The sequence below is a fragment of the Triturus cristatus genome, chromosome 6 (genome assembly GCF_964204655.1).
Source record: "Triturus cristatus chromosome 6, aTriCri1.1, whole genome shotgun sequence".
Taxonomy (NCBI): domain Eukaryota; kingdom Metazoa; phylum Chordata; class Amphibia; order Caudata; family Salamandridae; genus Triturus; species Triturus cristatus.
In genome coordinates this window covers 675,039,812-675,067,610 of record NC_140589.1, presented here as the reverse complement: position 1 = coordinate 675,067,610, position 27,799 = coordinate 675,039,812, and the positions used below count along the sequence as shown (strand labels likewise).

Below are 27,799 nucleotides of genomic sequence, written 5' to 3'. Positions count from 1 at the left end.
TTATTTTGTGGAAAGGATTAAAGCTGCAACAAGGCCGTAGAAACCTAAGAACTCTGCAAAGATGATAAACATTCCGACAAATAACGGGGCTACTGCGCTGTCCTTCGCATACCTACATCTCCTACATTACCAATGGCAAAGCCAGCTGTCGGACCACTCAGGTCAACATTTAAACCATTTAATAGCTGAAGGAATCTCTTGATGAGTGTGATGCTTTCTGTGAGGAAGTTTGCAATGTGACCACTAGACCATAAATGGCGTTGATGCCAGCCATGATAACAGGGATAACGGATTTCATGATCAACTCTGGCCTCATGATAGACTTGGCTCCAATCCTCATGCCACTCTTTGCTGTGCTGGAGGGTTCTCCCAGGGTGCTAAAGACTGTGGCAGAAGAGGCACCCCAACCGTAAAGTACATAAAATCCACCATACTAGCAGTCTGTGGTGGGATGCAGAACCTGCAGGCATAAAAATCCACAAGTCTTGATTTTTTTGTACTAGGATAGTCAACTCTACAACTGCAAATATAAACTTCTGCTCTTCGAAGATATGCTTATGTTTGCCAAACGTTTTGTGACTTGGAACCACTGAGCTTGACAAACATACTGTTCTTAGTCACCCTGGACAAGCAGAGTGAACCTAGAGGCATAAACTCTAGAAACGCATAGTGGGCAGACCACCACCTCTACTTAGAGCTGACCTTTTTATGTGTTCCACAATAAAATTCCCCTTCTGTCCAATATCTATCAATCAAACAGCATTTGTAAAGCGCAAAACTGTCCCCCCTAGGCGTATCTGGGCACTAGCCAGGTCTTGAGTCTCCGTTTTGAAGTCTCCAAGCAAGGAGGCTGTGCGGAGTTGGAGGGGCAGGTCGTTCCAGGTCTTGGCAGCGATGTAGGAGGAGGATAACATCACGAGATCCATGTTTTTCAGTCTGGTACTCTACCATGGTAGAGCAGTGGCATGATGATTGGTTATTTATTATCTAGGAGGGCAGTGACATAAATAAGAGCTAGTATGAAGGTCCCGTGGGTGGAGCTAGTGACACTAACATCTAGTGTAATAACTCCTCCATTATTTTTTAATTCCGGCTCTGATGCCATTAGTACCTGAGGTTTGGTTGGTTTAATGTGAACCCTGGTTGTGGTGGGGGTACAATGCTTCCTGCATGCAATGCAACTGTTCTCCAGCTTAATGTCATGAGAGTTAATGGGCAACTCATTTTTCGGGAGTGTATGCTTCCCTGAAACGAAAACATGGAAGGGGCATTTGAACCCGTAGATCTCACTGGGAGTGGCACATCAACTGGTAACTCTCGGGACGGAGTTGCCTAGGGATTACATGTAGAATTCTGATGGACTCTTCTAGAAATGAGAAATTCCATGGAGAATCAGTAATTGACACTGCCTCCCACCCGGTAATTGCTCATTTTCCCCTAGTAAAGCATCTCGTAATTCTGATGGGCTAGAAACAGCCACCACCAACTCCATCTGAATTAAGAGGCTGCTCATAGGGCCAGATGTACACAGATTTGGATTGCAAGGGACCTGCCTCATTATTAGTCATGAGGTAGGTCGCAATTTGTGACCCATTGGGAATGGCTGCCACTCACGGTGATGGTGGCTTGCTGGGGTCAGCAGGCCACCATGTCTGTGACTGCTTTTTAAATAAAGCATTTTTTTATTTTGAGATGCAGCTCATTTTTCTTGAAGGAAAACGGAATGCATTTAAAAAAGAAAAATGAAAAGTTTCCTTTTAATTTTTTAGGCAGTAGGCAGTGGTCTGTCAGACCACTGCTTGCTCTTAAAAAATGTTGGTGCACACATTCAACAAGCATTTGCAATCCAATAGGTCTCGCATTTAAGAGAGTTTTAGCTATTGTCATTTGCAATGGCAATAGCTCAAACTCTTGTAAATGCGAGACCTATTTCACTTCAAAGAAACGGCCGCCATTGTCCGGGGCTGCTTGAAAGTGAAAGTGGGAATGGTGAGGAAAGCACATTGTGCCTGCAGTAGGAGAAACTAATTAAAGAAAATAGTGCTTACAGACTAAATAAGACATACCGTGTTGCAACAGAAGTAAAATTGCAAGTTGCCATGGTAGGTTACAGAGGCATCCAAGGCGGTACCAAGGAGAGACTAACAAGCCAAATAATGACTTGGAAGCCAGCATTTACAAAGGACAATGACACAAGCCAATTAAAAATATGGGCAAAGAATGGGCGGGACTTCCAAGCCATACTCCACTACAGCATGCTTCGCAGCAGCTCATGCTCTGCCCAGGCTCGACCTACAAAGGGAAGGGGATCCCTTCCCGTTGCGAATGGGTTACCACAAACATGAAGTTGGCGGTAACTGTGAATATTTTGCGCCGCATTCCCAGTCGCAAAACATTCCTACATACCAGTACGACTCCCTGTTAGGAAAGTACGCCCTTAGCACGCCCCTTCCTAAATAGCGACTCACAAACCCAATGTGCGATTCGGTAAAAGCTTACCGAATCACAAATAGGACTTTGTACATGAAAAAATGCTTTTTTAAGTCGCAAATGGCCCGATTCTGCTAATCAGACTGTTTGCGAGGTGAAAAAAGCTTAGTACATAATGAGGACCTAGTAGAAGACTGAAATGATCATCTGTGTCAGGAATCGTTATCGAAATATGTTTATGCCAGATGTTCAGTTGCATGTGAGAGCCCTCTCGCCTGCTCTCCATCAACCGTCCGCAGTCCATGGAACTCCATGACCTCATGGATGTTGGTTACTATGGTGACAAGGAATGCCCACAGAACCTGGAGCACATGCAAGGAAACAAACATAACAGAGATCCTCCTAACTACAGCTGCAAGATGTACTGCATATAATGTTCAACCTGTTTCAGTCGATCATACATTGATAACTTATTTCCCAAAGCATGTGATAATATGGGGTGGAAAAGAACTGTTCCATAAGAATGGCTAGAGAGGTGGGAGCCTGACACAATATATGGAGTTTGCAACTTCGTGGTGCTAAATCCGTTAAAAGGTATGATAATTCACGAGTAAGTGTTGGTAATTATTTTTATGCCCATGACTTATTTTGTGTAGACATGTGAGACACATTACTTGAGTGGTTTTTCTAATTAGATCCTGTTAGGGAGTTCAGCGTGCGATGTTTCATTAAGCAGTAGATATTTCTGAATTATGTTAAGTAATAGAAAAGTTATACGTTTGTGATTTCACACGCCCTATGGGAATAAAGGTTATGAAGTGGTAAATATAGGCATTTACAATCTTGCCTGGTATTAATAACTGGAAAGCCATACTCTTCTAGTTTGTTGACTGTTTGACTGGAAAATTATTTCATTTGCATATCATGTCCCATCCCTCCTTATAATTCCTTTTTTAATTAGTACTTAAATGTATTATGATGAAAATGATTTTTCGCTTTGCATTTAAAATCCTTAAAAGAATGTGTAGTACTTGATCTAATGTGTCAGACCTTGTATTTAAGTCACTGCTCCTTCAATGATGTGGTTAGTTTTAGTCCTTATCCTGAGTCTCAGAACAGGGCCACATCATTTTGCCACGTGCCACTGCCCCAGCAGTGAAAGTTTCAGCATTAAAAAAGTATGGAAAATCTATTCAAATCGCCATTGGTACCTGTTATTTTTTCTAAGTTACTATATGAGAATCTTGTAGATGTGACCTACGGTCAGAGCTTTCTTGACCTTGGAATTGAGGAAACAAGTGAGTCCTGGTATCAGCTTAACATCCTGTGATTCTAGGCAAATCGCATAATGTCTCCGTGCCTTCAAAAAATTAATCTGGCCTTGTGTAATGTAACCTGGTCATCATGTAAAGCACTCTAATGCCTTTGGGCCACGTTCATGCTATATAAAGCTGTAACAAAAATCTATGTCCAGACAACAATGACTAATTTAGTCAAATGTAGACTGCATACACCTGAGGTGTCAAACATATGCTTATGAAGGTTTGATCCCAGCCAGATTTTCTCCTCCAAAGGGACAGCTGCAGGGGCATAGCTTCGAGTGGAGTGGGTTTGAGGTGTAACACCCCTCAAATGAATACATTCTTGGCTTGGTAGTTGGTTCTAGGGGCCCTGAGTTCAGTCTGCTATATTTAGGCCCAGATTTACAAAGATTTTGTGTCGCTTTTTTGATGCAGCCCCGATGCATAATACGTTTGTGCAAAATGTGCCACTGGAACCAAGCTATACCTGATGGATGAGCCTCAATAAGGGCTGCCTGTGTTCTGGTTCAGGGAAGACCTGGCCTGGCAGTTCAGACTGTCTGTTCCCATTGGAGCAGGGTCAAGGCTGATTTGCATTTGGCTGGGTCCAAACTGAGGTGGTATAGTGCGCAAAATAACGATGGGCTAAGATGCGGCCTGAGTGCCAGCGGTGAGATTTATTCACGCATTCCAGCCATCCCTTTTTTCTATACTTTTGCGTTACTTTGTGTCTGATAGGCATTCAATAGATGGTACATAGGCATTCCTATGCAGCAACTGATGGATTTTGATGCAAACTCAAATCTACATAGGCCCAGAGTTCCAAAGATTTTGTGACTGGGCTGCATCACTTTTTGATCCTTTTTGCTATTTACAAACCCATGCAAATGTTGATTTATATGGCTTTTTAAGAAAAAGTACCACCACCCAGCACCTTGCACTGCCTTGCATTACTTTGCATCAGGTATGCATTCCATGGGTGGTTCATGGGCATTCCCATACATTCACCAATATGTACAAAGAGTTGTAGACAAAATGGTACACATGTCTGAGCCTGGCAGAACAAAGAGAAATATGTTTATTTCTCTTTGCTATGTACTCTTTGCCTCTGTGCTGCATCTTACAGCATATATACAAAGAGGAGAAAGCATCCTAAGATAGTTTTGTGCAATAAAGTAGCCCTTCTTCCGTAAAAACTATCCTCACCAGCACACAAACACTCTTTCACTATGGTGCTAGGGTGCCTGCATTGGTGCTCGGAAGCCTAAAGTGCACCAGCACATGGAGAGAGCAGAACTGCGCCATTTCTTTAAAGAGAAGGTGCAGTTCTGCTCTCTTCAGGTCACACAACAGCACAGCATCTTTTGCTTCCTACACTGCATTGTGTCACCTCTTTTTAAATATGCCTCTTAGTGAGCAGTTTACTAAAAGAGTAGCGAATCCGCACCCATAGAAGTACTCCTTGAATGGATGCAAATGTATTACTTTTTAGAATTCACAAACATTGTCAATAGTAGGCTTTGAAAGCTACACTAGTGTCAGGTTTTCAAGCATATGACTGGCAATCAAACAACCAAAAGCAGCATTCCAAACCATTTTGTTTGTCACTGTAGACAAACGGCCTGATTAAGGAATTAGCAGACGGAGTAAAAGCAGACAGGGTGGCAGAGGACATTACTGTCTTCTCACTGATCAAAATTAGAGATGCCCGCCGTCATGGCAGTTCCTGTCAGTGTGGGAAAGTTTTAACGGATGGCTCTGTGAAACATGATGACTGGCTATCACATTTTTCAAAAGTTTTTTATTTTTTTTAAAGCAAACTCCCAAAGCATTTTGTTTTTGAATAAAACGAATGACCAATTCACCAGTTTTCACCTATGGTGTGGGGGTCAGTTTTCTTTTTTTACTGTCCCTCTCCGTTGGTGGTAACAGTCAGTAAAATAAAAAAAAAGCCATCTGACTCTTCACCCTTAGGCGGACGGTCGAATAGCTTATTTCTAAAGGCATCTACTGCATCAGGCCACCAAAGAAAGTTCTACACTGACAAAGTAAATTTTACTCTTTCGGTGGAAAACATGCGTTCCAATCGACTCAAAATCAGACAGACCGATCTTGAATTTTGCCAACAATATACTCCTTCGCAACAGAGTACCTGTCCGCCAAATTCTAAATCAGCCGCAGAAGCCCACCTTATGCAAATCAATACTGACCCTGCTCCTCATGGAAACATCCATCCTAACCTTGGTCAACTCACATATTCACTCTGTAGCCCACTGCTTTTTAGTTGCCAAATTTGAGATTTCCACTCCACCCCCATATCTCATTGAACAAGCTAAGGCCCTGGACAGCTAGCATTTTTATAAGTTCCATTGCTCACTAATATCTAACAGGGTCATCTAGATTCCGATGGGTGCCTTTCCAGTTTGGCGAAGTTTTTTGCTTCTAGGGCCTAGTTGGGGACTGACACTGCACTTAGAGATCACCCCCACCCGGAAGAGATGATTTTAGCAAAAGTGAATGGGCCCGATTCACAGAACTAACTTAAGACAAAATCCTAAACTTACTACCATTTTGGTATTCACAGAAGGCACTTACTCATTTTGGTATTCACAGAAGGCACTTACTCATTTCGGTATTCACAGAAGTTAGGACTCCTAACTTTAGGACTCCTAAATGCCTTCTGTGAATACCGAAAGTCTTAAAATTAGGATTTTTCTCAGTTTAGTAGTAGTATAGTTAGGACTCCTAACTTTAGGACTCCTAAATGCCTTCTGTGAATACAGAAAGTCTTAAAATTAGGATTTTCTCAGTTTAGTAGTAGTATAGTTAGGACTCCTAACTTTAGGACTCCTAAATGCCTTCTGTGAATACCAAAAGTCTTAAAATTAGGATTTTTCTCAATTTAGTAGTCCTAAATTTAGGACTCCTAACTTTAGGACTCCTAAATGCCTTCTGTGAATACCGAAAGCCTTAAAATTAGGATTTTTCTCAGTTTAGTAGTAGTATAGTTAGGACTCCTAACTTTAGGACTCCTAAATGCCTTCTGTGAATACCGAAAGTCTTAAAATTAGGATTTTTCTCAATTTAGTAGTCCTAAATTTAGATTTAGGACTACTAAATTGAGAAAAATCCTAATTTTAAGACTTTCGATATTCACAGAAGGCATTTAGGAGTCCTAAAGTTAGGAGTCCTAACTATACTACTACTAAACTGAGAAAAATCCTAATTTTAAGACTTTCGGTATTCACAGAAGGCATTTAGGAGTCCTAAAGTTAGGACTCCTAACTTCTGTGAATACCGAAATGAGTAAGTGCCTTCTGTGAATACCAAAATGAGTAAGTGCCTTCTGTGAATACCAAAATGGTAGTAAGTTTAGGATTTTGTCTTAAGTTAGTTCTGTGAATCGGGCCCAATATGTTTACATGATGAGAGCACATTTGTTAATACTGTAATGCTGGTCGGGACACCATATCATGGTCATACGCTCTGCACTTTTTTTCTCAGCAGCAAACCCATGTCTGAGGACGAAGCACAAGAACGTTGCGAGCCATTCACCTGAATCCCAGGCATTTCGGATAGGGCAACGCTAGATCACTGACTTCCTCCTAGGGTCTACCTCCGGTGACAGGAAATGACACTGTATCGTTGGCAGGCCCCAAGGGGAAGGGGGATTGGGATTGGGAAAGACAACCAAGATGCTGTGGGGTTCCTTTAATGGCAGCTACAGTGGGGTTTCAAAAGGCCTGTCACCCATCTTGTATGAATGCCTGGTCAGAGTAGTATCTGCGAATTACAGGAACAGTGATTTGACTTACAATGTAGTTGTTCAACAAAACCATCAAAACTTAGTTGTATGTCATTAGTTCATACCCCAAACATACATATAGTAGTGCTCTGCCGTTCTGGTCAGAAGGCCTGTGTCACCTTGGAGTTGGAGTATGGATTCTCAGTGAATCGCTCAATGGATGTCGTCACAATTATCCTGTAGTGTCCCAAATGCAGCACAAAGAATCCCTTGGTGCCCACTTGTCATGCGCTGCGCAACAGTGTTCCAATTGTAGTCTGTGTGTCAAACCAGCATCTACCCAACTTGTACTCCCAGTGTGCACAAAAGGTTTTAGGGCTTTATTCTTGGCAGACCCCTGCCAGTTGTGAAAGTCTATTGCACACTTCAAAAAATAAAATGATTATTTTGTTTCTTAGAATCAACCGCTACTAAGCTAAGAGCACAAGAAACAATAACAGTTTTTAGCAAGATACCTGATGTCAGCTTGTTTTTAGGTTGTGTTTTACTTTCTCTAGGTAATCTGATGCTGGATGGGTCACCAGGTCAGGACTAGGCCGAGGAGCTGCTGCATCCTGAAGCGGAGAAAATAAGATGACCGGAAGGGCGAGAGGAGGCTCGGCGAAGGGAAGCAGGTGAGTGCGGGACAAAGGGGCCAAGCAGGAAACCAGGATGGCAGCAGCCTTTAAATAGAAACCAGCCACCTGGTTCTAGAAAACAACGCCTGTTGATTTTTGGCAGTTACTCCACATACATTTGATTGGCAAGTGCACCTGCTGCTGCCTCCAGGGTCATGAAAAGTTCAACTTGAGCAAAGTAATTAGTCTTGGAGTGCGCCTGCTGCTGCCCCTAGGGTCATGCAATGTTCAAATTGAGGCGAGGAATTAGTCTTGGATTGCACCTGCTGAAGCCCCCAAAGTCATAGAATGTTCAGATTGGGCATAGCCATTAGTCTTGACAGTTTCCACTCATGAATTTGATTAATAGGTGAACCTGTCACTGTTACCAAGATTGTGGTCTGTTCTTATGGATTTTTAATCAGCACACTATTGAGTTTAGTCAACTGTCTGTTAAGGCAAATAGTTCTCAGCATGCCTTCAGAGAGGGAACACACTGCAACCCTTACCACAGTGTGAACATGCGATTTGGGAAAGTAGGAGGGAACAAGGAAAAAGGGAAAATGTCTGCCTAAATCAAAGGGACATAGAGGGTTGTACAGTGGCTGGGATAATGACACAAGAATATCACCACCTTTGAATAATAGAACATCTACTCCTGCAATTTTTGTGAATGAAACGTAGGAGAAGATATTTATGCCAGACAATATTTCAGCCTACAATCTTCTGTCATACAACCATTTCTAAGCAACAAACAAATAGTGGTTCTGCTCACAGGGAGAATTATCTGCATGTGGGCCATTAAATGTTTATCCTACTTTGCGTGCTAGCTACTGGATCATAGGTTTCAGACAGTGTATCAAGCTGAGTCTCGGTTGTCAGAAACCTAGCTGTTCCCATCACTCCGAAAGAGTTGGTGCAACTTCAGGTTTGGTGAGGCAGGAGCCCAGACAATTTGTGGTAGATCTACTGCTCAATTATACTCATAATTACACCCTTCATCTTCATGGCAACATATGGGTTAAGTAATCTTGTGTAAAATGTTTTGCCCCAAACAAGTTTATTTGTGACACAAGTATAAACAGTGGCTTCATCATAATTATATCAGTAGTAGAAATAATGCCCCATTTTCATCCACATCACTTCCTCCATGTAACATCTCAAGAACCTACATGGAACATGCTTTAACCCAAGGAGAGGTCATTGAATGTTTTTATAAAACAAAATTAGACTACTATGTGTAAATAAACAGTTGTTGGGTTAGGAAGAGGGACATAAACAACTAAAAGGTAACAGAATTGTAACACTGTTGTAGTGTTGTGCACAGAGACATCTTAAGGATTTTGGGGGCACTGGGCCTAACTTATTTTGGGGGCCCCTGTTCGGAACAGCTTTGAATTTATGATCCAATTTCAACTGTATCATGCCTTCTTTGGCCAGGTCACTGATAGTGCACAGGCACACTCGTCCAATTTCTAAATGTGCTTACATAAAATATTTACGGTTAGTGAGGTGTATTTTCACTATTATATAATGGCAGTAGCTCTCTAATATCACTGCAAATAGTCTCCGTGGCATCCTCCTATTTCTCATAGGTGAGGCTCTGTTTTTATTAGAAATAAACTTTTTTTACAGATGTTGGATGAAACATAAACAAAACATTTCTCTGCAAAATGTCTGTAATAGCCCTCACAGATCACCCACATTAAAATAAATTAAAGGAACACTGTATTTAAAGCAATGTGTTTAAGAGTTATTGAAGTTCATTAGGGCAAGACTCTATCAGCGGGCCCCATAAAAGGCTAGAACCCTGGGATAGAGCACACTTTGCCCAAACCTAAAAACACCTCTGGTTGTGCTTAGCATATGTGCAAATGTAATTACAATAGACTTCCTCAAAGGACTTCCCTAAGGTGAGGTCTATTTCGTTATACATTCTGGGCCAAATCACAAACCATTTCTGACTTGTTTTAATAGATGTTCTTGGTTATAAATAAGGCATTGCTTGGTGCAAACACCTTTTGCCACTATAATGTGAAAGCAGATTCCTGGAGTTGTTAAAGTGTTATGTTCTGTTATTTACTTTAGATATGTCAACAAATGCTGCTACATTTGTAGCTAAACACAGTACATGCCTTTAAAGTTCACAGTACATTCAACCATCTCTCATTGTCTTAGATAGTAAAATAGTGCTGCTCCACTTCTTCAACTGTTGAAGACACCAGTCAGCCTAACATTTGCAGACACCATGGTTCAAATTCGCACTTGCAGATCTCACTTTATGTGATATGGCCCAGTGCCCTAAGTGCAATGGGAATGCTCAGATGTGGGTTCTGTTCATACTGTGCAGAATAACTCAAGCAATGCCTCATTGATGAGACCTAATCAGATCAAAGCTGGGCTCCTCCTATTGGAGTACAGCCAAGTCTAAATTCCATAAGGCATAGACTGGCACAGTGGTAGAAAAACAATGGTCTGATCAATGACTAGTGGCTGAGATTAATTCAAGCATTCCTTCCATCACCTGGTGTTTTCCCATGTCTCAAATTAGCACTTGAAGTGTTCACTTTATGTAATAAGGCCCTCTATATTCTTTCTAGTTGACACAGTGGCAGTCAGTTACTTGGTGGTTTGATCAGCAGTGTTGAAGATCTGCTGTGCTTCATCAGGGTTCAATATACAAACAATATTTGAGGAGCACTTAAACTGGTACTCCTGTAGTCCTACTTCATGTACTGCAAAATGCAATTCACAAGTCTATGGCTGGAGCTCTCCACCTTCATCTCTACTGTCTTATCTGTACAGAAATCTCTACCCCGGTGTCAGACATTTCCACAAACATAGGGATATGTTCTACTAGTAAATGTTCGAGGAACAAGGGGGGGGGGAATGGGGGAATAATTAATACTAAATAGAGGGAGGTTAGGGAAATCTAAGGAGTAGTATAGAGATGTACATGTTCATACAAAACACACATCCAATTGCACTTCACAAAATACACCTATAATTCCAATACAACCCTAATCATGATGAAACAGGACTAAATGTACCCCAGCCTAGTCTTAGTTAGTAAGAAAGTAAGTCAAGCACCACACATGGCCAACCACTGGTACCGCAGCACACAATAATAGAAAACAATGGAGGCAGGGCATAACACTAACACCTAATAGGAAATAATGTAAAAAAAATATATAAATAATTTAAATTCTAAAATGTAAAACAAAAACACTGAAATCCACCAGTTATAGTTTACTAAGCTTAATGTAACTTGAGTCCTTGTCCTGCAGTGCTTATGACCTCACTTATTACATCACTCATGACATGTTAAATGACATCAGATGACATCATTTATAACATCAATGGTGGCATCACTGATAATACCGTAGTCATATACAGCATAGAGTATAAATGTGTGGGTCGATATTTAGGAAATAACATAAGCCTTGTAGACAAGTATTGCCCCTATTTTTTATGTGTACACTCTGTGCACCCCTGAATTCCCACCATGTATCCATAGATTTAGCTCAACACTCTTCCCTACTCCCCTCTCATCCCCTGCTTCCACATTAATATCCTTTTACTTGCCTCTCCCTGTTACAGCGCACTCACTGTTGCCTGTTGAAAGATAAATGCTTAAATGCAATAGCGGAAGAAGCTGTTTACGCTCCAATTATCTCCTTGAGGTCTTTACAGTCATACAAGAGAATGCCTTAATGTGAATTCATTAATGTGCATGTTAAAAGGTATGTGGTGATCTGTTTACACATCACTAAAGTTTGGTGTGCAAGTATTACTCATGGTTAAACAAGATAACGTTTGAGTGCTGCTGAGTGCTAAGCTGCTGTGATTTTTATCACATGTCGCCATTCCCCATACAGGAGACACACTTTACTATCACCTAAGGCACGACGCCCAATCACATTTTCTAGTAATGAAAGTGTTTTCGGTTGCAGCAAGATCACACAAAAAGACCATGTTTCCTCATTTGCGTGATGTCTAAATACATGAGGAAACCCCCTTCCCTGTGAGCATTTTACCATTACAGAAGAATGTGCATGGATAAGGAGGAAAAGCATGAATTTAATGGATTTTTTAGGGTTATTTTGAGGGTTTTAAGGACCTTTCGCAAGTAAGCTTTGGAGTGGAGGTTCACTTTCCATTGGAAGAATTCCTCCTTGTAACTGGAAGCGTAAGGAGTGCATGAGCATAAAAGCACCAGCCCAGCAAGGCATTGCTAATAGATGTGCAGGCACATCCTAAACACTAGCAGAAAGAAGACATAGGGGCTCCTAGAATGGTGGAAGCAATCAGCGGTTGCATCTCATCTGCTATCTGGGTAGGGGGCCTTGAGAGTCAGAGAAGTCCCATGCATGCATTTACAGAGCAAAGGAATGTCAGGGTGATTTGTCATTAGAATTTCTATAGTGTGACTGGCCCTTGTGTGGCTCTGTTGCACTGTAAATGTTCTTCTTTTTTTTAATAATATTATTTTACTTTCACACTTCCTCACATAGGGCTTGATTACGATGAAGGTATGACCGCCACCAACAGCCCGTCGATGGCGGTCCCATTGCCATTGTAATGATGATTCCCGCCCGCCACATTAGGATGACAGGCGTACAGGTGGCGGTCAGAGAGACCTACCACCATGGGTACAACGGGCTCAATGAACCCGTCAGACCATTTGGGGAAGTTGTATTCCCTACAATGGTGGCAGTGCCTGCCAGGCACCGCCGTAGGGATTTTCCCTTTCCGCCTGCCATTTCATGGAAGTCAACACACCATAAAAAGGCAGGCAGAAAGGGACTTTGGGGGCCCGTAGTGGGTCCCCCTTCCACCTTGCCCACAGCTGTGGTTTTTGGGGGGTACCTACAGTGCCCCCTACATATCCCTGCCCCATGTGGCAGGCACCGCATGGTGCCTGCCACGTAGTGCAGGGATATGTGTAGTGTCCCCTTTTTGCACTGCGGCACGTGCTGCAGCCAGCAGCACCAGCTGCAATACAAAATATAGGCATTGCGAACGCTATGGTGGCGGTTCCATCTTAATGCATTTGGCGGGACCACCGTCAGCCGGTCGGGCAATCCCATTTACGAAAGGATGGCGGTCAGACAAATTTCCGACCGCTATCCTAATACGCGCCATAATTTCTAATTCAATGGTGGTGTGATCTGAGAATCCATTCAAGAAGATATGTCCTAACATATATTGAGCCTGAGGCTAGAAAGAATCTATTCTAGCAGCAGATTTAAATCTCGCTGAAGTACATGTATATACTTTCCAGCCCTGGATTGGTCTGTGTCCAGGGGATGTAAATGTAAATGTAGTGCATTTATATAGCGCTCCGCACACCCCCGAAAGGGTCTCTCAGGCGCTGTGCACATACCGCTGTGGAACCCTTCCTGGCTTTTACCTGTGAAGTGCCCACTCCTGGGCACCCCCAAGGTGAAGCCAGGCATCCTAGCGCTGTTGGGGCCGTTGTGGAGATTAAGCAAGCTATTGCCCAGAGTTGCAGAGTGTGACCCATGATTAGAATAGGCACCGAGACGAGAATTATCAGGTCCGGGAAAATTGAGCCCAAGACCCACCAAGGCAGGAATTGAACCCTGGTCCAGGCCAGACCTCTGCATCAGGGTCTGCCACTCTAACCCTTGAGCCACACTTCTCCAATCCAAGATTGCCCTTTGGTCAATCTTATGTTTTTGAAACCCTGGTTTTGTTCTGCTTTCTGTTTGTACCAGAGGCATTTAGATAATTGACAGGAAGTATTTAAAATCCCCTCGAAATACAAGTTTTCCCTTCAGAGGCATCAGTGAAATGCACAGATCAGATAAGGGCTCTGGCTCATCTTCCATTGGAGTGTATGTGTTCGCCAATGTAAAAAGGCAAGTGTTGAACATGTCAATATTTAAATGTCTAAAATAGTTTTCATTAATATGAGTGTGTTAAACTTTCCCAACACATGGTTTTTGAGTACAAAGCACGAAATAATAAAAAAAACATATTTTTTTCTTCATTTGGATAGGCATGGATTTGGAGTCTTCGTAGCAATCGAAGACAGTATCATATCATAAAGAAAAAGATACCTCTGCTGCAGAGTTGGGAAAGGGCCACTCCCAAGACAAAGGTGAGAATGGCAGCAGAGATGAACACCCACAGTACAACCATCAGTAGAATCAAAACAGCTGTTAACATCAGTTTTCCTTTCTTCACCCATGAACTTGCTTTGAGTGAAAATCTCCTGCAGCATATGATGGCCTTCTCTCAGTAGCATCAACCCAACGAAGAGCAGTCAGTAACCATTATCAAAATGGTTACTGCCTGCTCAACAATGTAGCAGTCACAGCAGGACAACACATCAGCATTATTTTTGGTCTGGTCAAACTAATATTGCCTCTGCAAGCAGCTTGGTACATAGCAGTTTAGCAACTGGGCCAGATGGGTCCTTCACCAGATACAGTCAGCAGTGAGGAAGAAAGGATGAGATGCTCTGTCCATTAGTGCGAAAGAGAGATTCACAAACAAATGATCAGAAACCAAAGCTGCGTCATGTGGAGCATCAGTAACTGGATGAGCACCACCAGAACATCATGTGAACCAGGGCCAATCTGTGCAGCATCACCACCCACAGCTGCATAAGTACCTACAGAAATCAAGCAGCACCACACCCATAAGGACCAATGGACCAGGAAAAGTGGGAACAGCAGCACAGAGAGGAGAGTGATGCAGGAGCTTGCCAATATTCCTAGCTGCCAGCAAAAAACAATTATGGATGGAGTTTTGCAACTTTTCAAATACTCACCCCTGAGGGCTGGCCCGTTGTATAAGAAGGAACCCAAAGATGTGCATCAACTGTGGGGCTGCACGCTCTGATAACAATCATGCTGGCATCCTAGCAGCAGTAGCCTGCTATTCTTTCTTCCGCTTCAAAGTGCTGTAATACACGGTTTACAGGTAGCACCGAGGTGCAGAACAAAAATGGTTATGATGGCAGTTAAGACACAGAGGAATAATGCCCAGAGGCACTACCAGGCTTAGCACCTTTGATTTCAGGAGGTGGAGCTCACCAGAGGCCAAGATATCCACTGAGGTCAGCAGAAAGGCTATATTAGATACCAAAGAGAATTAAGATGCTGATATTCAATGATGAGCCATTAAATAAATCAGGACTCAGGAGATGAGGCTAAAGCATTTCTTTCTTCACTTCTAGTTGGTTTGCATTGATTTCTGAACATAAGGAAAAACAATGACCCTTACCTTCTCACTTTGTACCTGCACAATTGGGCAGAGTGGACATGTTTGGTGGAGTAGACAATGCATCCTTTCAACTGTGTTAAGTGAGTCAACTTACAGTGGACCACAGAAGGAGCAGCAGTGTTGTGTTCCTTCTCTCATGGCAAGTGGTAGCAGTGGCATACAGTGGAGCTGAGGGAAGGTAATGGCTCCACTTAAGAAGACTTACCAACAGATTTTGGGTCAGAGAAGGAGCAGTAGTATTTATCTCTCTCCTCTCTTTGCCTTGTAACATAGGGCTAGGAGAATTGTAGTGGCAGACAGTGGACTAGAGGTGAGCGGACTAAACAACAGACCACACAAGTTGCATGCTTGACGTGGAAGCTACCCTTTTACACTGTTATCGCAAAAAGATTCACAAATAGCGTTCCCTTAGAGAAAACTCCATGGATCCGTAGTTTGCTTTCAAATTTCTGCTGAATTGTTCCACTCACACAGAAGCTCCAGACTTCTTTGTGAGTGAAACATCATACATCATTGTATTAGTTACAATATGCTTTAACATGCGTGTTCAAGGTGAGATTCTATACAGCACAATGCTGTCATGTTTAGTTTTGACTACAGAGTTCATGTCATGAACACCAAAGCCATACACAGAGAGGGATCTGGGTCACCTCCTTTCAGCCATTAGTTTGTTTGGTTCTTTCCCCATCAGCCTTTGCACAAAGAATGTGTAATTCACATTTTTATGAGGCCAGAGAAGTATTTCAGTTTCACTATTTATTGGCTTTTGTGTGTGTTGGCTCTGCTGCTTAAATAGTGATTTTCCATTGCAGTGCATAGCTAGTGAAACAAAGTGCTCCTACATTGTAATGGGGCTTATGCATGTCCTTAACATGTTTTCCCACTCCTGAGGATAATGTACCAACACCTAAATGTGTTTATGGCCTTATGAGACATGTACTCATAAAAGTGTTTGCACACTCCTGCAGATGTTGCAGCAAGGGTGATTTTACTCAAGTCAAGTCAAGTCAAAGAAGGCTTTATTCGATTGATTGGACAAACAATCATAAAAGCACAAAATTACAATTTACATACAAACAATTCGTACATTAAGAAAGAAATTCACATGAGTGATACATTAATAATTGCATTGATTATGTTAACAACGGTATTAAACTTACAAAAGCCCTCATCTCATTCAAAAACAATTAAGTGTGCATGTGTTTCCTTAGGCTCAGAGCTTTTTCAAGAAAATTGTTATCCTAAAACACTATGCTCATTATCTAAACATTGTAAAGCCAAAAGGGCAGGATGACATTGGCGTAGCCTAAACTGTTTCAAGATAGGTACTAAGAGCAAGCTCCTAGCAGCAGAATAAAACCCACAAAAAAGAATAACATGAATCGTGGATTGTGGGGAGGTACTATTGCAGGGGCATCCCTGGAGGTCTTGAGACCAATCATTCATTATGGGAAAAGTAACTAATCTATGGAAGACCCCCAGCCTGAAACGAGTTAATAAAAATCTATCATAGGCACCAGGTACAAAAATTAAATAGGGTTGAATATTAAAAGTAGTTAAGACCAACTGATACGCAAGACACTGGGTTTTAAAATCTCAGATGACATTCTAATGGTATCCAGGAGCAGGATACCCTCTTTTCTAAATTCCTTCCTTGTTGTTGCCCTAATGGTAGTAGGATTGGTAAACTACTCTAAATGGCCAAGATCTTTAAAAAAATGATAAACATATCTTAGCCATGGTATCCTCATAACACCTTCCAGATTCAAAATATCTGAAAGGATATCTCTGTTCAGTTTGGCCTCTTCTTTAGTCCAGAGCCTGTGCCATACTAGCACAGGTTCAAGCCTAATTAAATCAGAGATAAAGGGTAGTCCTAACTCTGAGTGACAAATGCATGCTGAGATACCACTCGGGACGGATAGAATGTATCTAAGGAAGGAGTTCTCTACACTCTGAATTGGAAGCAGATCAGTAAACCCCCAGATCCCACTCCCGTAAACTGCCGCTGAAACGCACTTAGCCTTGTAAATTTTGATGAGCTCCTCTGGGGGTTTTTTGCCTAGTTTTCTGGCGAAAACGGTAAGAGCAGATGAAGTGCATAGGAGTGGCAATTTCTTTGCTGCAACTGCTTGTACCCAAATATCGTTGTGGGTGAAAAGAATGCCCAAGTATGAGAATTTCTTTGTAACCCCAATCTTTTGTCCAGCTACATACATATCCTTTTGTTTCTTTATGCCATCACCACAGCGCATGATAAAAGTTTTGGAAGGGTTTACCCGTAAACCTAGGTCTTTCATGAAAAGGGTTTTTCCGCACACCATCGTGCTTTCCCCTTATCTTGCGATAAGTTGCACAGCCCACGTGGCTCGGTACGCACCGCGTCCCAGCCCCACCTTGCAATCACCCACTCAGCTTCCCGCTCTGACCCCACAGACTCCAGCGAGTTTCCAGCTCTGACCCCCACGCGCGGTTACCGTAACTAGACATGCCCGGTACAGTCCCTTGATTCTTTCCATACTCCCATCTTTAGGCAGCACTTTGGAGCTATCTGGCTATTCGATTGACTCATATCTGCTTACCTAACTCGCCCAGCCATTCGCTTGGGACATTGTGTGCCCCAGCTTATTGAGCCTAACCTTGAATGTTTAGTAAGTCTACTACCGCTCATACACAACCTTTATCCAGGCGCGTTTTTGATCACCCTTACCTTCCTTTCTAAGAGCCTAGGCACGCAGTAATTGTTGCAGCGCTCTTTCTGTGTCTTCTACCCACCATTGTGGGCTCGATTTTTAACCTTCCCCGCACCACTATCTCTGTCCGTCTTGATCCACTAACCTCTGCGTAAAGGAATACATCCTTTTATCCCCAGCACTGCATATCGAAAACCACCTAACCTGGTCCTGTTGATGGCCTAACACATCTACAGGCCGAAACGCCGTTGACTCCCGCAGCGATAATCTTGGTGCTTCTAAACAAACGAATATCCTATCCAAATCAGTATAACTTTGTAACATTTACTGTTTTGGGTATTCTATATGTAAATAAATTGTTTTAACTCCACATGCTTTGTCGCTGTATATACCACTTCATGTGTCACTTGCGCCGTCACTCAAACCACACGAGCACTTGTGCACAGTATCTTTATAGTTACATGTCATTTATTGTAACGCAGTGCTATCGCCTCATGTGCCTGTACATATGAATATCAATATGTCCAACATGTTTTGTGATTGAAATACAAATCACCCTCACAAGAAAAATGTCTCCCTGGTTTTCTCCTCTTTCGAATTTAATCCAATGCAATTAACTGTGCCCCATGTACTTGTACGTTGAATGATACCCTGGTTCGAGACACTGTTGTATGTTACTAACTCCGCTCCTAATCCGAAAAGCAGCTGAGCGCTCACCCTTCAGACCACAGCGCACACGTGCCTTGGCATCACTATAAAAACGTTTAAGAAAATAAATATTATTTACATCAACCCCATATCTTCTATTAGAACATTGGAATGTTGGGAGCTCCATTGAAAACAATGGAGTGCTCCGGGCTTATAATGGCTGGTATAAGCCCGGAGCACCAACATTCCAATGTGTCTTTGTTCACAGCTCTGGCTGTGAACAAAGACTTCAGGGAGCCTGAGGGGATTTGAATCCCCTCGCGCTCCCTGAAGGCTTCGTTTTGTAAGAACATTCTGCCCTCTAGTGGCAGAATGTTCTAATAGCCTTATAGCCCTTCGTAGCAGGGCTATACCGCTATTAAAGTCCCGCTGCGTTAGTGAAAGTCCCTCGCCTTCGGCTCGGGCCTTTAACGCTGCAGCGGGCCTTTAATAGCCGGTATAGCCCGCTACGGCGGGCTATAAGGCTATAATATTGACCATAGTTTAATGTGGATCACGCAGTCAAATGTGGCTGTGAGGTCCACAAATGATAAAAACAGGTTCCCTTTCTTAGCCCTAGTGTACTTCCCCACCAAGAGTGACAGATTTAGGGCCTGCTCTACGGTCCCCACGCCGGTCCGGAAGCCATATTGTAGATCGGACAGGACAGAGTTCTCATCAGCCCAATCCTAAAGGCGTTCCAATACAATTCTACCCACTACCTTCGTTATGGCGTCCAGCAGGGAAATTGGCCTATAGCATCCTGGGTCTTGTCTGTCCCCCTTCTTATAAATGGGCACACTAGTAGACTCTACCCAAGTGGGTAAAAAATCAGTGCCCATAAAGGGATGTTTGATTTGAACATGTCTACAGGGACCCTGTCCGGTCCAGGCGCCTTGCCACCTTGACTTGCATGTAGGGCCCGCTCCACTTCCTCTAAGGTGAACGTTAGTTCTTTGTAGTTTAAAAGATAATTTAAGCCATGAGCCCCCTGAACTTGGATACCCATCGTATCGGAATTTCCCTCGCCCTTGTATACTTGAGCAAAGTTCTTGATCCACTGTTCCTCAGTCATGGCTATCTCGATAGACGGGCCGGCCTCCCTAGTTAAAAATGGTGCCCTAATTGCCTTCCAGAATGCCACACTGTCTCTAGCAACTGATGCCGGATGTAATGCCTCCCATGCCTCCTTCTTCAATGTGACTTTTCTATCTCTTATTACTTGTTGATATGCCCCTCTAGCCAACCTTACTTCCAGCATATTCCCCGGTGGTTTTAGTCATAAGTGTGAAATTGATTGCTTTCATGAGTTTACATAAAGTCATTAAAGCCCACTCTCCATCCCTCTGGCACAACCATTCTTCTCTCAGAGACTTCTCTCCTAACCTCCACCCTATGACATGTTACTCAACACACCTACTACAGAACACTCCACACACACCAGTCCCAGTACCTCACAACATCCCTCCGTGCACATTGCCTGTAAGGTACCCAACACACAAAATGCTCCGCATTCATAGATCCAAAACACCTCCTATTACCACAATCTCCCGAGCTAGAAATCCTACACACAGTCAAAGGTCACTATGCCCAAGCAACATCAGAAGATGCAACTCCTCAGAAGCCAGCGACCTATCTCTTTTACATCACAACAAAGCTGGCCTCTTACAACTGTAGGTATGTAGCCTCTAGTGCAGCTTTTATATCTGTCCTCATCCAAGACTATGGGCCATATGTAGGTGGGCTAATACCGGTCGGTAACAGCCGAAAATCGGTAAATTTCCCGTTACCGACCGGTATTTAGCCCTTTGCGATGTAGGAGGCTGGATTCAAGGATTCGGTAACTTACCGTTTCATTATTTTAAGGAATCGGTAAATTACCGAATCCTTAAATCCTATGTAGGGAGCACTCAAGTGAGTGCATTTTTGGTTTGAGGATTCATATTTACCACCAACTACAAGTTGGTGGTAAATACCGAATACCTTTCCAAAAGCAATTTTGTGCTTTGTTAAAAGTGCCATGTGGCAGACATACATGCCTGATTCAGGGATGCAACAGGGTGTCAATGTGACACCCTGCCACCCTTGAATATGCTCCTCCTATTACCGATTCGGTATTTACCTACATTCTATTTACCGAATCGGTAAAAGTCGGTATTTAGGAATCGGTAAATAGAAATTACCTACATATGGCCCTATGACTTTAATGCAATTGCCCTCTTCATAACTTGGTTCTGCTCTTCGTTCTTACAACTATCTCAACACTAAGATGTAACTTCCTCAAACTTGATTGAACAGAAAGAAGAACTGGTAGGTGATTGTGTTATTGCACAAGGAGCCCTTTAATTGCAAACTGATTCACTCAATAAACTCTTCCTCGTCCCAGTGCCTCACTGTGGAGATTACATACATGGCACATAACCAATGAGGGTGAACATCTTATACTCAGACCTAAAAGCAAAACGAGTTCCCTGATGGTTTTCTTAATGAAAGTACTGATCAACTCACCTTTTCTTTTACTCAGATTTTCCTTAGAGGTTTCAACTTCCACTGAAAAAAGAGTAAGACACCCAAATATCCTTTCTAAAGTCTGTCCTATCAGACAGTAACCAACTGCAACACTACAATGTCACTCCTCATAATAAGGCTCAATCCTGAACTTGATTTTCAAAAAGTAACATCGTTGCCCTCCCCAATTATATGTGCTTTCATTAATGCTTTTTGTACAGAAGTTAGAATAGTAAATTTGCCCCCTTCAAGTTATATGTACCTTCCCCAATGTTTGTTGGACTGGAATTAGAATAGTAAATTCTCCCCCCCTATATATTAGGTTTTCCCAGTGTTAGTAGGACTGGGTTTAAAATATTAAATCTGACACACCTCATTTATATGCATTTTCCCCAGTGTTAGTGGGAATGAGGATTAAATATTAAATCTAGGCAGGCCTCAATTTTATGCACTTTCAATAATCTTAGTGGCACTGGAGTTAGACAAGTAATCATAACCCCTTAAAATGTATACATGTTCTTCAAAATGTGTGGGACTGCAGTTAGAATAGTTAATCTGACCCCATCTCCTGGTACCCCCAGAACATTCCCCAATTATTTTTTTTAAAACAGAATTTTATTGATTTTCAGATAGCATACATTCAATCCTGTGGGCATCATGATGATCGAGATGAGAAATCAGTATGCAGCACAATTGTATACAGTAACAAACTTACCGACCTCCCAAGGGTGATTACAAGCAAAAGAGCTCTACCAGGGATCTCAGAAGTACATTACTGATTTTCTGCCATCCCCCCACAGGTAACCCGGTATACATTTCAATTCATCTTAATACGTGATCCAGTCCAATATTGTGAATCAACATAAAGAACTCCCGTCCCCCTCCCTCCCCTCCCCCTTCCGAAACACCCCAACAGGTACCCCCTACCCCAACCACCCACCCAAGCATGCCACCGATCACTAAAATACTCAGGGAGTCAAACAAAATTCCTGCACCACCTATCAGAATCCCTGCCTCAAAGGTCGCAGTCTGTAGCGGATCAGGAACACCAGGGGGAAGGTCCCTAACAGGGTCTCATTGGTCCCGTCCTATTCTTTACTCCCGCATGCGGGGGCCGCTCAGAGGGCCTGCGCATCCTCCCCCTCATCAAGTACATCCTCGTCTTCTACAATCGGGTGCTTAGCCAGTTCCATGAGTGCCACCCATGCTCGAGCCATGTCCAATTACTTCTTGCTCCCACTACGTCGAGCCACACATAATCTATTGTTCCCTTCACTTTCTGCCCATTTCACCAGCTCCCTCTTCCAGCGCGCTAGAATGCGTCCCTGACTCGCCTTCCAATGGGAAGTAAGTTCTCTCTTAGCCAAGACCAACCCCAAATCAATGAACTTGCTGGTAATCTTAGCCTTGGCAGTGTGTGGGAACCAATGTAACAAGCAAACCCCTGGTGTCATGGCTACCTCCCTCTCTGTCACAGTCGCCAAAGCAGTCGTCACCCTTCACCAGTTGTCTCCCAACTGTGGACAGTCCCAGAACATATGGAGAAAACTCACCCCTTCCTAATTACAACGGGGACAAGTGGCTAATACCCCAAAATATTTGTTAATTTTGCCGGGTGTGAGGTAGGCCCTATGTAAGACATAGAATTGGATGAGCTGAAAATGCGCATTCTGAGAGCTTTTCCGCTCAATAATGGCCTCCCAGGGTTTTTCTGCAATGGGCTCCCCCAGATCCGCCTCCCACTTGAGCCGCAACGCCGTCAAGGGTTGATGCACGTCCCGGGTGATCCGCCTGTAAAGGCAAGTCACCGCTTTGAAAGTTCCCGCTACCATCACTATATACTGACAGATGAGAGACGTGTCAGGCTCCAACAATCCCTTTCGCCACTACTTTCTGATAGCTGCTGTCAGGGCCGCATGCAGGGATACATTCCCCAATTATTGTGGGAATGGAGAAAGAATATGAAATTTGGCCCCTTCCAAATATATGTAATTTACTCAATGTTAGTTGGACTGGAGTAAGAATATTAAATCTGTCCTGCCCTATAATTATATGCACTTTCTGCAACATTTTTATAACTTGAGTTAGAATATTACATCTGACCCACCCAATTATATGTACTTTTCCCAATGTTAGTTGCACTGAGTTAGAACAGTAATTCTGGCTGCAGCAAATATATGTACTTTCCTGAATATTAGTAGGACTCCTCACCAACTACACCTATTGCACTCCCCAATATTCTTGGGGCTGAAGTTAGAATAGTAAATCTGACCTGCCATATTTGTGCACTTTCCCCAATGTTTGTAGGACCGAAGTTAATATAGAAAATCAGACTACCCGCCCACTAAATATATGCACGTCCCCCAATGTTTGTAACACTGGAGTAAGAACAGTAAATCTGAAACCATCCAATTATATATCGACTCACAATGTTAGAATTTACCCCACCCAGTATAGGCCCTTTCCACAATGTTAGTTGCAGTGGAGTTAGAATAGTAGTTTGAGCCCCAAAATATATGTATCCCAATGTTAGTAGGACTGGAGATAGAATAGTAAATATGGTGCCCACTCCACCTATATGTACTGTACTTTCCCCAGTGTTAGTCAGATTGGAATTAGAAGATTAACTTCCTGCCCAAAAATACATGCACTGTACCACAGGTTGAAAGACCTGGCGGTAGAATAGTTAATTTGACTCCCCCCTCAATTATATGCATTTTCTCCAATGTCAATGAAACCGGAGACTATACCTAAACCCCTCAATATATTCACTCATCCAAATATATTCACCAGTAGGACTGGTCCTTGAATAGTAAATGTCATCTCCTCAATTATGCACACTTTTCCCAATGTTAGTTGTACTGGAATAGCAACTACGACCTCCCAAATATATGAATGGCCCCCCGATGTTAATAGGTCTTGAGATAGAAATTTAAATAAGTTCCACCTCCAAAATATATGCACTATACTCAATGTTAGCTGCGCTAGAGGCAGAATAGAAGAAATGTGCCCCCAGCCCAATTATATGCATTTTACCCAATGTTCATGGTACTGAAGTAAATCTGACCTACACAGCTATATTCACCTTCCTCAATGTTTTTAAAACTGGAGTTAGAATAGTAAATCTGACTTCTTCCACTTTTCAAACACATGCACTTTCCCCAATGCTTGCTGGAATTGGAATAGAATTAGAATAGTAAATCAGTCCTCCCACCCCTCCCCCATACACACACACACACACACACACAAGAACAACATATTCACTATCCCCTATGTTTTGGACTGAAGATAGAATAGTAGATCTGCCCCCATCGCCTAGCCATGTGCACTTTCCCCAGTGCCTTTTGAACTGAATAAAGATTAGCAAATCTCAACCCCACATTAAATATATATGTTTATAATGTTTTTAAAAGTAAACAAAAATGACATTCAATGTGTATTTTTATTTTTTGATGATTAACATTTATAATTATTTTGAATATTTGTATAGACTTTGTTAAATAATTTTATAAAGTTCTGATATCTAGTTACATATTATTTAAGTTATTTAATGGCTGAAAGAATTTACAGTTTCTGTTTTGGGCTGAATGTGTTTAATTTTCTTTTGCCTATGAACTGCAGATTGATGTGTTAACTAAAATAATGTTTTTGTTTATTGCTTTTTATAAATGATTTAATTGTGCATACTAGTTTTTTAAAACTATGTAATCTTATTTATACAGTACGATCAAAAAATGGTGTGGTAATTATAAATAGACTTCTTTTAAAACATTACTTTTAATTATAATGTATTAAACAAATATGCAACACATTTAAAAATTACTTTCTAAAATCACAAACATGATTAATTGGTTTATGTTTGTTTAGATTGTGACTTTTAAATATTTTAGATACATAGATAGAGACATAGATAGACACAAATATATCGTAATTATTTTAACAATATTTTGCAACAGTATAATTTTGTAGTAGATACTTTTGTGAGTTCTAATGGTATTCTTGCATGCTATTTTTATTCTAATAATCCTGTAATATTTTGGTAGTAGAATCTTTTAAGCTTACTATAATATTCAAAACAAGTTGATATTTTGTTAGTAGGTATTTTGACACTGATATTTTTGTACATAAATATGTTTGTAATAGATATTTTGGACTACAGCCATGAACGAATACCTTTTAAATTGAAGGGTGTAGGGCAAGGTTCCAGCTCTATAATGGGGAGTGAACACTTTCTAAATTGATTAGGGTCTCTGGAATGGGATTAATTCAAGACAGGAATGTGTTCCCCATGAAGAAACAAAAATTAAAATGTGCAAATGCACATTTGTGTTTATTCTTACACATGCTGAGTTGCACATCTAGTACAACTTACAGGCAGAAGTACTTATGCATATGAAGTCACAGAAATCTATGACTGCTTGTGTCTTTCCAATTGGCAAGGACCATTTTCACTGCTGCTGTCAGTAGAAGGTCTAGTAGATCCTTATCGGGTTCAGATCTCAAGTCTGTGCTCATAAATGCCATGGGTGGGGTGGAAAATTATTTTATTAGCGTACAACCAAACAGCCCGAAACAATTGTACTTAACTGGTTTCAACCAATGTCGCCTCCCCTGAGCCGCCGCAAAGGGGGAGGCCTACCAACACCGGTCTGCATGTGTGCCAACATCTACGCAGAATCTCAGATGTAATTGATAATAAATGTAACTCTCCTTGCCTGTCTCCTATCTCCTCTTTCCCCTTTCTTCTGCCTTTTTCTGTCTGCCTTTCTTTCCTTTTCTCTAATTATCGATTTGGGGGTTTAGCTAAACAAACGTGACATAATGTCTCAGGACACTGATGTATAAACTGCGCCTGGGACAACCTATGCTAACCCTGTAACAGAATTGCTAATGTGTTTCTTGTATAAAAAATAAAAAAAACATGTTGAAATAAAAAAGAAATCTATGACTGCAGTAGCTTTCCTTAAGTACTCCAACCTTACCGGGGCAATCTTCAGAATTTTGTTTGTAAACTTGGGTGACGGGGCATTTGGATCTTGGCTGGATTATATTAAATCAGTAATCTACTCACAGACATGTTCCACCTTCCATAATGGAGATGGGAAGAGAACGTTCTTTTCTGCTCCAGTTCAATGTCACTGTACCGTCTGGCTGTTTTGCACATGAGCTCTGGGTCTCCTGTTAGATGTCCCTTTGATGCTAGAGCCTCTGAAATCATCTGCTGCTCTAGTCCTTTTGTCTGACTTTCCAGGAGCTTTATCAATTCGGGGTTTCCTCCTGCTATCCCAGAGGAAAATGTGTTCCTGTTGCTGCCATTGACCAGTTTTCAGATTATGCAATCTCTGTTTCAAAGCTGGTTTCTTCTCCAGAGCAAACATGTTCCTCACCTTTCCTATGACATACTCATTCGCTAATATTGGTTTCCAAACCCACAGGGCAACAGTCATTTAAATTTTGCTTCTCCAAAGAAAAACCTGAGTAGCTTTGGTACCTGGTCATAATTTTGAAATGTCAGAAATGCAAATGATCAAAAACATACTTTTGTAAAGTTAAAATCAGAGTAATCACTTAACTTGAGCCATATAGTCCTTGAAGAAAAGGGTGCTCTCCCATGCCAATAAGGCCTCAGAATATGAGGTACAGGCACACCAGGAAATCATTTGGCGGTTACTCCAGTGCTTGCTACAAAGGAAACATTTTACAGTACACAGTGAGTCCAAATAACAGAGCACTGGAAGTATCTCACGTGCAGTGGACATTTGGGAGCCTTTTATTATATAGATTTCTTATTCCTCACCTGATTGTCTTGTAATGTGTTTGGGTCATCATTATTAATGTACATTGCAAATACTTTTGTCCAAGCCAGTCAAATATATTATACTCAGATTATTCCAATTATAGAAAATAAAAACATTTTCATTACCGAACAAAAAGTTATAATAATTGCTAAAACTTGCACTTTGTACGTAAACCTTCTTACTGATACTCCCACTATATCAAAATACCCTTTTTATGTCAGACTAAAAACAGCTGTAACTGATTCTCAGATCTAATGCAATCTATAACAGATTTAAAAGACATTATGTCAGCCCCACTCAATCATTGATCATTCACAAAATTATCGGTTCATATTTATCAGTATCAGCCATTGTTTGACTGCAACTGTCATCAATTACGTATTGAGATGCTCATCAATCAGTCAATCAGTTTGCATTTCTATAGCGCAGCACTATCAACGCTGCGGGCATCTGGTCGCTGAGGGTGCTGTGTCTCTGTTGAAGAACCAGGTCTTGAGTTTCTTTCTGAAGTCCGACAGGAAGGGTGCTGTTCGGAGGTGGAGTAGCAGTCGTTCCAGGTCTTGGTGGGTAAGTAGGAGAAGGAGCGGCCCCCACTGTGATGGATGTGGGGGTATACGTGAGGGCAAGGTCTGAGGAGCACAGGTGTCTTGTGGGAAGTTGGAACCTCAGTCGATGGTTGATGTAGGGTGGTCCTTGGTCATGTAAAGCTTTGAAGGGGGTGCAT

At 42.0% G+C, this 27,799-nt stretch overlaps 1 pseudogene; it reads right to left on the bottom strand.

The window, feature by feature from the left end:
• LOC146817722 (V-type proton ATPase 16 kDa proteolipid subunit c pseudogene) lies at positions 1-26,655 on the bottom strand (annotated as a pseudogene).
• Positions 26,656-27,799: the final 1,144 nt, after the last annotated feature.